The sequence below is a fragment of the Chaetura pelagica genome, unplaced genomic scaffold (assembly GCF_000747805.2).
Source record: "Chaetura pelagica isolate M959 unplaced genomic scaffold, ChaPel_1.0 scaffold31, whole genome shotgun sequence".
Taxonomy (NCBI): domain Eukaryota; kingdom Metazoa; phylum Chordata; class Aves; order Apodiformes; family Apodidae; genus Chaetura; species Chaetura pelagica.
Genome location: NW_009952481.1, coordinates 263,430 through 271,781, shown reverse-complemented (window position 1 = coordinate 271,781; position 8,352 = coordinate 263,430). Strand labels below are relative to the sequence as shown.

The 8,352-nt window shown below is 40.2% G+C and overlaps 2 protein-coding genes across 2 annotated transcripts in view; one reads left to right on the top strand and one right to left on the bottom strand.

Annotated features, from left to right (window-relative positions):
• C7 (complement component 7) overlaps positions 1-8,352 on the top strand; it is a 34,995-nt gene that overhangs the window by 2,012 nt on the left and 24,631 nt on the right. The gene's annotated exons all lie outside the window — the stretch shown is intronic.
• RPL37 (ribosomal protein L37) overlaps positions 1-8,352 on the bottom strand; it is a 21,507-nt gene that overhangs the window by 12,813 nt on the left and 342 nt on the right. The gene's annotated exons all lie outside the window — the stretch shown is intronic.

Sequence of the window (8,352 nt, the reverse complement as noted above, 5' to 3'; positions counted from 1 at the left end):
GCCGCCCGTCCCCGCTGCTGGGAGCTGCCCTGCTGCCTGCCGTTCCTGCTGGGAGCCGCCCGCTGCAGAGCCTGCCCGCTCACTGCCTGCTCGCTCGCCGCGCCGCCTGCCCGCTCACTACCTGCCCGCTTGCCGCAGCCGCCGCTGCTAAAGCCGCAGTCCCAGAGTCCCGGAGCCATTCGCCGCAGCTGCAGCTGCCAAAGCCCCGGTCCCAAGGTCCCGGAGCCGCTCTGCACACCTACGGTCCCGGAGCCGCGCACCGACTGCCGCCGCTTTGTGGTGGGGGGGGGCGACCTGCGCTTGGAGTGCCCGCAGCTTCTTTGCTACCCAGCTCATCCTACCTGCACTGCCGCGGTGAGACAATTCCGGCTACCCCAGCTTATAGGGGAAAATATAATCCAGCCATTCAGGCATACCCCTCCCCTCTCCTTCCAGCACTTGAATAAGATGTGTAACTAAGGTGTACCCATATATGTTTAATGTGTTATAACCACTCCTTTTGAACCTCCTGCCCCAAATTGCTTTGTTTTCCCCACAATAAACCTTGCTGTTGTTAGAAATATAAGTAAGCACTGAGCGAGTTATTCACTCAAAAAAAGTCAGGACATAAGTTCCTGTATCCTCTGTGTGAGGCGATACCCACGTGTGGATCTCTCAGCAAATCCTGATAAGTTAATACACTCCAATAAGGAGATATAATAGGTCACGGATCGTGACAGCCAGAACTCCAGAATTTAGTGAGTTCTGGGAATACACAACTGGTGGAAATGTACTGTAATACTTAACCATCTGAGTTGGGCCAAAATGGAAAAAAAGTAAGTTTACTTTGATTCTTATGAACAGTGATTCCCAGGGAAACCCTTTGAGATGTCCTAGATCACAGCAGACTGTGGCCAGCATCTTCCTTGTGCTGGGATACTTGTTAGACACAAACTCCATAAGGACTATCTGCTGAAAAAGCTGATGGGAGACCAGCGTGAGTTCATCCTCCTTGGGTCTCCATTATGACCCCTTTGAGGAATGTCGATGTATTGTGAGCATTTACTCCATACTCAAAGAAGGAAATTTTAACTATAGGCATGCCTCTCTACCGATCCATGTGTTTGAATATATGCATTTGCCTTCAAGAGAGTGGTTGTCTGTATTTTATGGGGACCAAATATTTCTGTCTGTGTTTGTATGTTTTATGTTGATGCACATTTATGTAGTTTAGTTTATGAAACCTTGTTAGTGTGAATCTTGGCGTTCTGAAATCTGTAATTAAGTAGCTGTTTTACTCATGACATACTCTTCTGAATTGCTTCCTAATCATTAAATTGGTTAATGACTAAGTGCTGTTGAAATTCAATCTTTAAATTAATAAATCATAATAGTGTCAAAATATTTCATGTTTGATGTTCACAGAGGCATAGAATGCATTGGGTTGGAAGGGACCTTTAAAAGTCATCTAGTCCAACCCCCCTGCAGTGAGCAGAGACCTCTATAACTAGGTCAGGTTGCTTAGAGCCCGTCAAGCTGGACCTTGAATGTCTTCAGGGGTGAGGCCTCCACCACCTCTCTGGGCAACCTGTTTGTGGCAAGATGCTCCATCTCTCAATATGCCTGCCTCAGTTTCTCTGCTTTTTGCCTCAGTTTTGCAGGCCCAAGCGTGAAGTGGAAAGGTTCCCATGAGAAAGGAAAAGGCCTAGCAAACTCTGAGCTGGCAACAGCCTTGAATTCTACAGAGGCTAAGTTCATGTTCATAACGCCAGCTGCTCTCCAGTGTTGAAGAACACAGCGCCCAGCCCAGCCACACTAGGCCTGAAATGAAGATAAAGTAAGAATGAACAGATAAACAAAAGAGTTTGCTTGGTGAGAAGTAGGCCTTCATGGTTTTTCTACTATTTTTCTTTTATTCTGCAATGAGAGATTTTTGAGGTATGGCTAATGGTTGAATGACAGCAGTCAATCCACTTTATTCTATACAAGCCCGGTCCTATCTTTGATTGAGGGGACTTCCCATACACTTTCCCAGGAGGTTGCTGGACTTTCTCATCTCCAGCAGGGATGCCTGCCAGAGAGACTAGTTCTCCAGAATTGTGATTCACTCAGGGACACCCAGGTGTGGCTGGGCAAGGGTGAGAGATGTTAACTCTTTCGTTGTCTTTATTAGTAAACTTAATGTTAAGTAATTTTCACTATTAAGTTTAAAGATTATAGAATCCTTTAGGATTGATAATGTTTTAGGCCTACTATAAAGCTTGATAATAAGTAAATTGCTAGCATTTTCATGGTTAACCTTCATTGTTTGATCTAACTATAATAGTAAAATTCACTGTTAAGATACCCTTTGCATCCAAACTTCAGCTTCTGTTCTGATCTCCTAGTTTCCCTGCACTTTGACTGTACTTGTACCTTCTTGTACTTTAAGGAGTTAAGACCCCAGTGTTACATGCAGTAAATCTTGATCTGTGCATATATGTCTCATCTGCCATCCATCCCATCCATGACACTGTTCCAGTGCTTCACCACCTTCAGTAAAGAACTTCTTCCTAATGTCTAATCTGAATCTATCCTGCTTTAGTTTAATAACATAACGTGTTCTATTCACTCTACAAAAACAATAAGAAAGAGGTGATATTTTGAAAAGCACCAGGACATCAGGCTGAAAGAGATCTGCTGGATCATCAGCTCAAGCTTCTGCTATCCCACACAGTAATTTAAAGCTGCTTTTTTATTAAACTCTCTTAATTAAATTCATAGCTAAACAATGTAGAAGAATACAAGAAGTAATCAACAAAAACATGAATCATTGGATACATGTGAAAAATTGACCTTGTCTGTCTCTAAGGATCAATTGCTTGGAACAGGGTCTGCAATCCTGAGTTTGATTTAACCTCTGATATACCCCTTTATGCACTCTGTGTGGCTTTGGTGTATTATTTTTCATCAATACCTTTCCTGTAGCCTGTTTCATGTGACTCTTTCTATGTTAGCTTATTTAAAGTGCTAAAATCCTGAGACCAGCTCTCTGGTTCATTAAATACATCTATTTTACATATTGCTCAGCCTCTCTGTTGCTGGGCAGGCATGTGAGAGCACATAAATCTGTTGTAGACACAGTACCTTTGCTTCTGCATACAGCCAGTAGGTGAGCTCTCGGAAGAACTTGTGCAGAAGTCCTGACCCCTGTGAGCTTTGTGGGCATGATTTTCAGGTTGAGAAGGACTCAGAGTGGACCTGAACCTGCTCCCAACCCTCAGTGATGAAAGCCATTGAAAATCTCACTCATAATTACTATCCGTACTTTGGTTGCAGTCATCTCCAAAGATATATGGTCTGAACCTTAGCATTTTTTTCATCCTAAAAGTGAGATCTCAGGGAAGCAGGTATCAGTAATGGTAAAAATTAAAAATAAATATTCAACTTCAATAAACATTTAAGTAGATCCTGTCTTGGCAACTGATCACTCGATGGGATGGTGAATTCAGATGCCACTATTCTGCGCAGGGGAGTCCTGTGAAGTAGTGAGCAGTGGGATGGTCTACATGAGCAGCAAACAGAAGCACCTGTGCAAGGTGTTGGCTCACTGGCACTTGAGCAGCCACAGTGGCTGGATGCATCTCCAAGCAGAAGGCTCTCCTGCTCCCCTCTGTCCTCTCACACTTACCACCTCTTTTCTACCTTCTCTCTCATTCTCTGTATGTTTTTACCTTCTCCCTGGATCTGTTGCACACCAGACCTTCCTGGGAGATTAAAACAACACAAAACCACACAGGATTGTTTTTGCTGGATTTTTTTCCTGTCTGTAATAAATCAAGTTGCCTCATAGAGAGGACTGGAATATGTCAGATGTGCAGAGGAAACACATGGTGGGGATAGGAAGTGAAAGCTGGGAAAGATATGGAAAAACAGAATAGTAACACCTTTTGGGGCAGTTTTAAGCTAGTAAATTTGTTTACCGTGTTCTGTGTCCTAAGATCAGAACCTAACTCTAAAGAATAGTAATTTGTTTGCCCAGTGATGACCCTTGTGTATACCCAAGCTGAAATGTCTGTACTCTAGAGAAGTCTGAGTTGATGCCTGTACACTATTAAAGCTATTTTGAATTATAGTAACATGAGCTTCTCTCTTCCGACCCAGTTTGTTTGAACCAGAAGCCTCACAGCCCTTGTTTGTTTGGCATAGTTTCTACAGCATATGGATTCCAGTATCTAAGACAATATCCTTCTACAAAGTCCCCAAGAGAGAGTAATTTTCATTACAGTCAGCACAGCATTAATGCTATTTGACGTGTTTCAGAGAGACATATGCCAAGGCAGTGTCATTAATCCTTAAAATGTGACAAATACATGAAAAGCAAACCAGGCAATTAAAATGCTTTTTTAAAAAAAAAAAAAAGTGTGATGCCATTAGCAAATAAAAACAAATCCAACAATTCTTCAAGTCGATTTCCCAATTTAAAACTATAATGATTAATCCTTAAAATGTGACAAATACATGAAAAGCAAACCAGGCAATTAAAATGCTTTTTAAAAAAAAAAAAAAGTGTGATGCCATTAGCAAATAAAAACAAATCCAACAATTCTTCAAGTCGATTTCCCAATTTAAAACTATAATGACAGGATGTTCTTTCTCCACTCAGTTGTCACAGGATCCTTGGCATTCGCAGCAGTCACAGAGCACAGATTGTTTTAGAGCCCTAATACATAATGAACTTGGACAATGAAGACACAAGACTATTTAAAGCTTGGCAAACTATTGAGTAACCTTAGCATCAATCCTCTAAAAGGCCAAAAGTCTGTAGGGGAATATTGCTAATGTAGTTATTTTCTGGCTGACCTTAATGTGAAGTAGAATACAGAAAATACCATTTCATGCTGTCTCCAGACCAAGCAGGATATCATTAACCCAACAGGTGAAGAATAGCATTCATCATTCTTGTGCTAGAATGCTAGAATTATTGTTTGGTGCAAGACAAGAAATGCCTTGCTTTTTGGTTAACCCTTTAAGTCTTTCAAACTACTTCTCTTTTCCCCTCCTAAAACATTGTTTTAAAGCTTAAAGATAGTTTATTTCTGAATGAACAGTAGAAATGTTTAGCAAGAATTCTGTTTGGGACTGTATCAGTTCAGTCTCTTTGCTTTTGTTACTGCTGCAGCCAGCATCAACAAAAAAGCAGGATGTTGTCTTCAAGTGAAGGAAGATAAATTCTTTAGGCTGAGGTACCTGAAAATGCATGCTAAAAGAACTATTATACAGCATCTTCCAAAGAAACATGTTTGTCTTACTGAAATGCTCCTCAGAAGAAGACATTCCATTAGTATAAACTTATTTGAACGTGATACCCATTTCTATCAGTGAAGAGCAGACCCCTCCACCACACATACTTTCTTTGCTAGCTGTAGTTGTCCTCTTCTGTATCTATTCGAATGTCTTGTTTGTGAGTAAATTACAGGACATCTTTATCTTGAGGGCTATTATAGCTAATGATGTACTTACAGAAAGTGAAATTGCTATTTAAGCCATTAAAACAGCTAAATGCATGATCAAAACATATGTCTGCAGAGAGAAAATATTCTCCAGAGTTCCTGTATTTTAGGCCAGCTATTAAACAGCTTAACTTGGTTTTAATAATTTCCTTTATTAGCAAATGACCACTGACAACTTAGTCCAAATCTGTCATAAAACTTAATAGGAACTTGAGAATTTCAATAAAAAGCTGTGGGGAAAAAAAAAATAGTACAGAAGTGATGAATGTGTATTAATTATGTTTTCAAAGATATGCGTTGTTACTAAACCTGAAAAGTGCCAAAGACAGGCTATGGCTCACCTAAATTGGATCTGGGGTTGCTAAGTTCTGAGGAGTGGACATTGGCATCCCTCACATAGATGGAGATGTGACCCAAGTTCTAGGCATCTTAAGGAAAGCAGACCATGCCAATGAACTGGAGAGTTTAAAAGTCACCATGTAGTAATGCTGTGACGTGAAGCATTTTATTTTCTGAGGACTCTGTTTATCTGTTCAAAATAGATGTAGTATCTGAGATGTAGTATATAAAGAATTTCCAAATAGAGGTGCTGCTTTTTCATTAATGCTTCACCCAGGCTTCACTAGGATAAATTCATGTAAATTTCCACAGCAGTAGCATTTCCTTGCTGTTACTGGAATGGATAAGCTCTGGAAAGTGAAAAAAAAAAGTCAAAGGAAAAAATAAGAAGGCATGGCAGGGTGAGGAAAGAAAAAAAAAGTGTTTCTAACTTGTAGCAGGGTGCTCCATCTCTCAATATGCCTGCCTTAGTCCCCTTTTTCAAACTACTTCTCTTTTCCCCTCCTAAAACATTGTTTTAAAGCTTAAAGATAGTTTATTTCTGAATGAACAGTAGAAATGTTTAGCAAGAATTCTGTTTGGGACTGTATCAGTTCAGTCTCTTTGCTTTTGTTACTGCTGCAGCCAGCATCAACAAAAAAGCAGGATGTTGTCTTCAAGTGAAGGAAGATAAATTCTTTAGGCTGAGGTACCTGAAAATGCATGCTAAAAGAACTATTATACAGCATCTTCCAAAGAAACATGTTTGTCTTACTGAAATGCTCCTCAGAAGAAGACATTCCATTAGTATAAACTTATTTGAACGTGATACCCATTTCTATCAGTGAAGAGCAGACCCCTCCACCACACATACTTTCTTTGCTAGCTGTAGTTGTCCTCTTCTGTATCTATTCGAATGTCTTGTTTGTGAGTAAATTACAGGACATCTTTATCTTGAGGGCTATTATAGCTAATGATGTACTTACAGAAAGTGAAATTGCTATTTAAGCCATTAAAACAGCTAAATGCATGATCAAAACATATGTCTGCAGAGAGAAAATATTCTCCAGAGTTCCTGTATTTTAGGCCAGCTATTAAACAGCTTAACTTGGTTTTAATAATTTCCTTTATTAGCAAATGACCACTGACAACTTAGTCCAAATCTGTCATAAAACTTAATAGGAACTTGAGAATTTCAATAAAAAGCTGTGGGGAAAAAAAAAATAGTACAGAAGTGATGAATGTGTATTAATTATGTTTTCAAAGATATGCGTTGTTACTAAACCTGAAAAGTGCCAAAGACAGGCTATGGCTCACCTAAATTGGATCTGGGGTTGCTAAGTTCTGAGGAGTGGACATTGGCATCCCTCACATAGATGGAGATGTGACCCAAGTTCTAGGCATCTTAAGGAAAGCAGACCATGCCAATGAACTGGAGAGTTTAAAAGTCACCATGTAGTAATGCTGTGACGTGAAGCATTTTATTTTCTGAGGACTCTGTTTATCTGTTCAAAATAGATGTAGTATCTGAGATGTAGTATATAAAGAATTTCCAAATAGAGGTGCTGCTTTTTCATTAATGCTTCACCCAGGCTTCACTAGGATAAATTCATGTAAATTTCCACAGCAGTAGCATTTCCTTGCTGTTACTGGAATGGATAAGCTCTGGAAAGTGAAAAAAAAAAGTCAAAGGAAAAAATAAGAAGGCATGGCAGGGTGAGGAAAGAAAAAAAAAGTGTTTCTAACTTGTAGCAGGGTGCTCCATCTCTCAATATGCCTGCCTTAGTCCCCTTTTATGATTCAACTGCTTTTTGTCTCTCATTTTCAGGCCCTGGCTTGCAGTGAAAGGTTCCCACGAGAAGGGAAAAGGCCGAGCAAACTCTGTGCTGGTGACAACCTTGACAGGTACAAACAGAGCCCAAGTGGATGTGCATAACACCAGCTGCTCTCCGGTGTTGAAGAACACAGAGCTCAGCTCAGCCACAACCAGGCCCAAAACAGACATAAAGTACTAGCAAACAGATAAACAACAGAGTTTGATTGGTGAGAACAAGGCCTCCAGGGTTTTTTTGTACTGTTTTCCTTTTATTCTGCAATGAGAGAGGTCGCAAGTATGGCTAATGGTTAAATGGCAGCAGTCAATCCACTTTATTCTATAAAAGCCTGGTCCTATTTTTGATCAAAAAAGATCTCCGAACACTTTCCCCAGGACCCTGGTGGACCTTCTCCTCTAGCAAGGACACCTGGCACAGAGACTGATTCTCAGGAATTGTGGTTTGACCAAGGACAGCCGGCTGTGGCCTGACATGGGTGAGAAATATTACTCACTCACTGTCTGTATTAGCAAACTTAGTATTAAGTAACCTTCATTATTAAGCTTAAGATTGTAACATCCTTTAAAGATGATGATTGATATTTTAGACGTAGTATGGTATTTGATAATAAGTAAGTTGCCAGCATTTTAGTGGTAAACCTTTGTTGTTTGATTTAATTATAGGTAGCAAAATTCACTGCTAATATGTCCTTTGCATTCAAACTGCACTTCTGTTCTTATCTCCCAGTT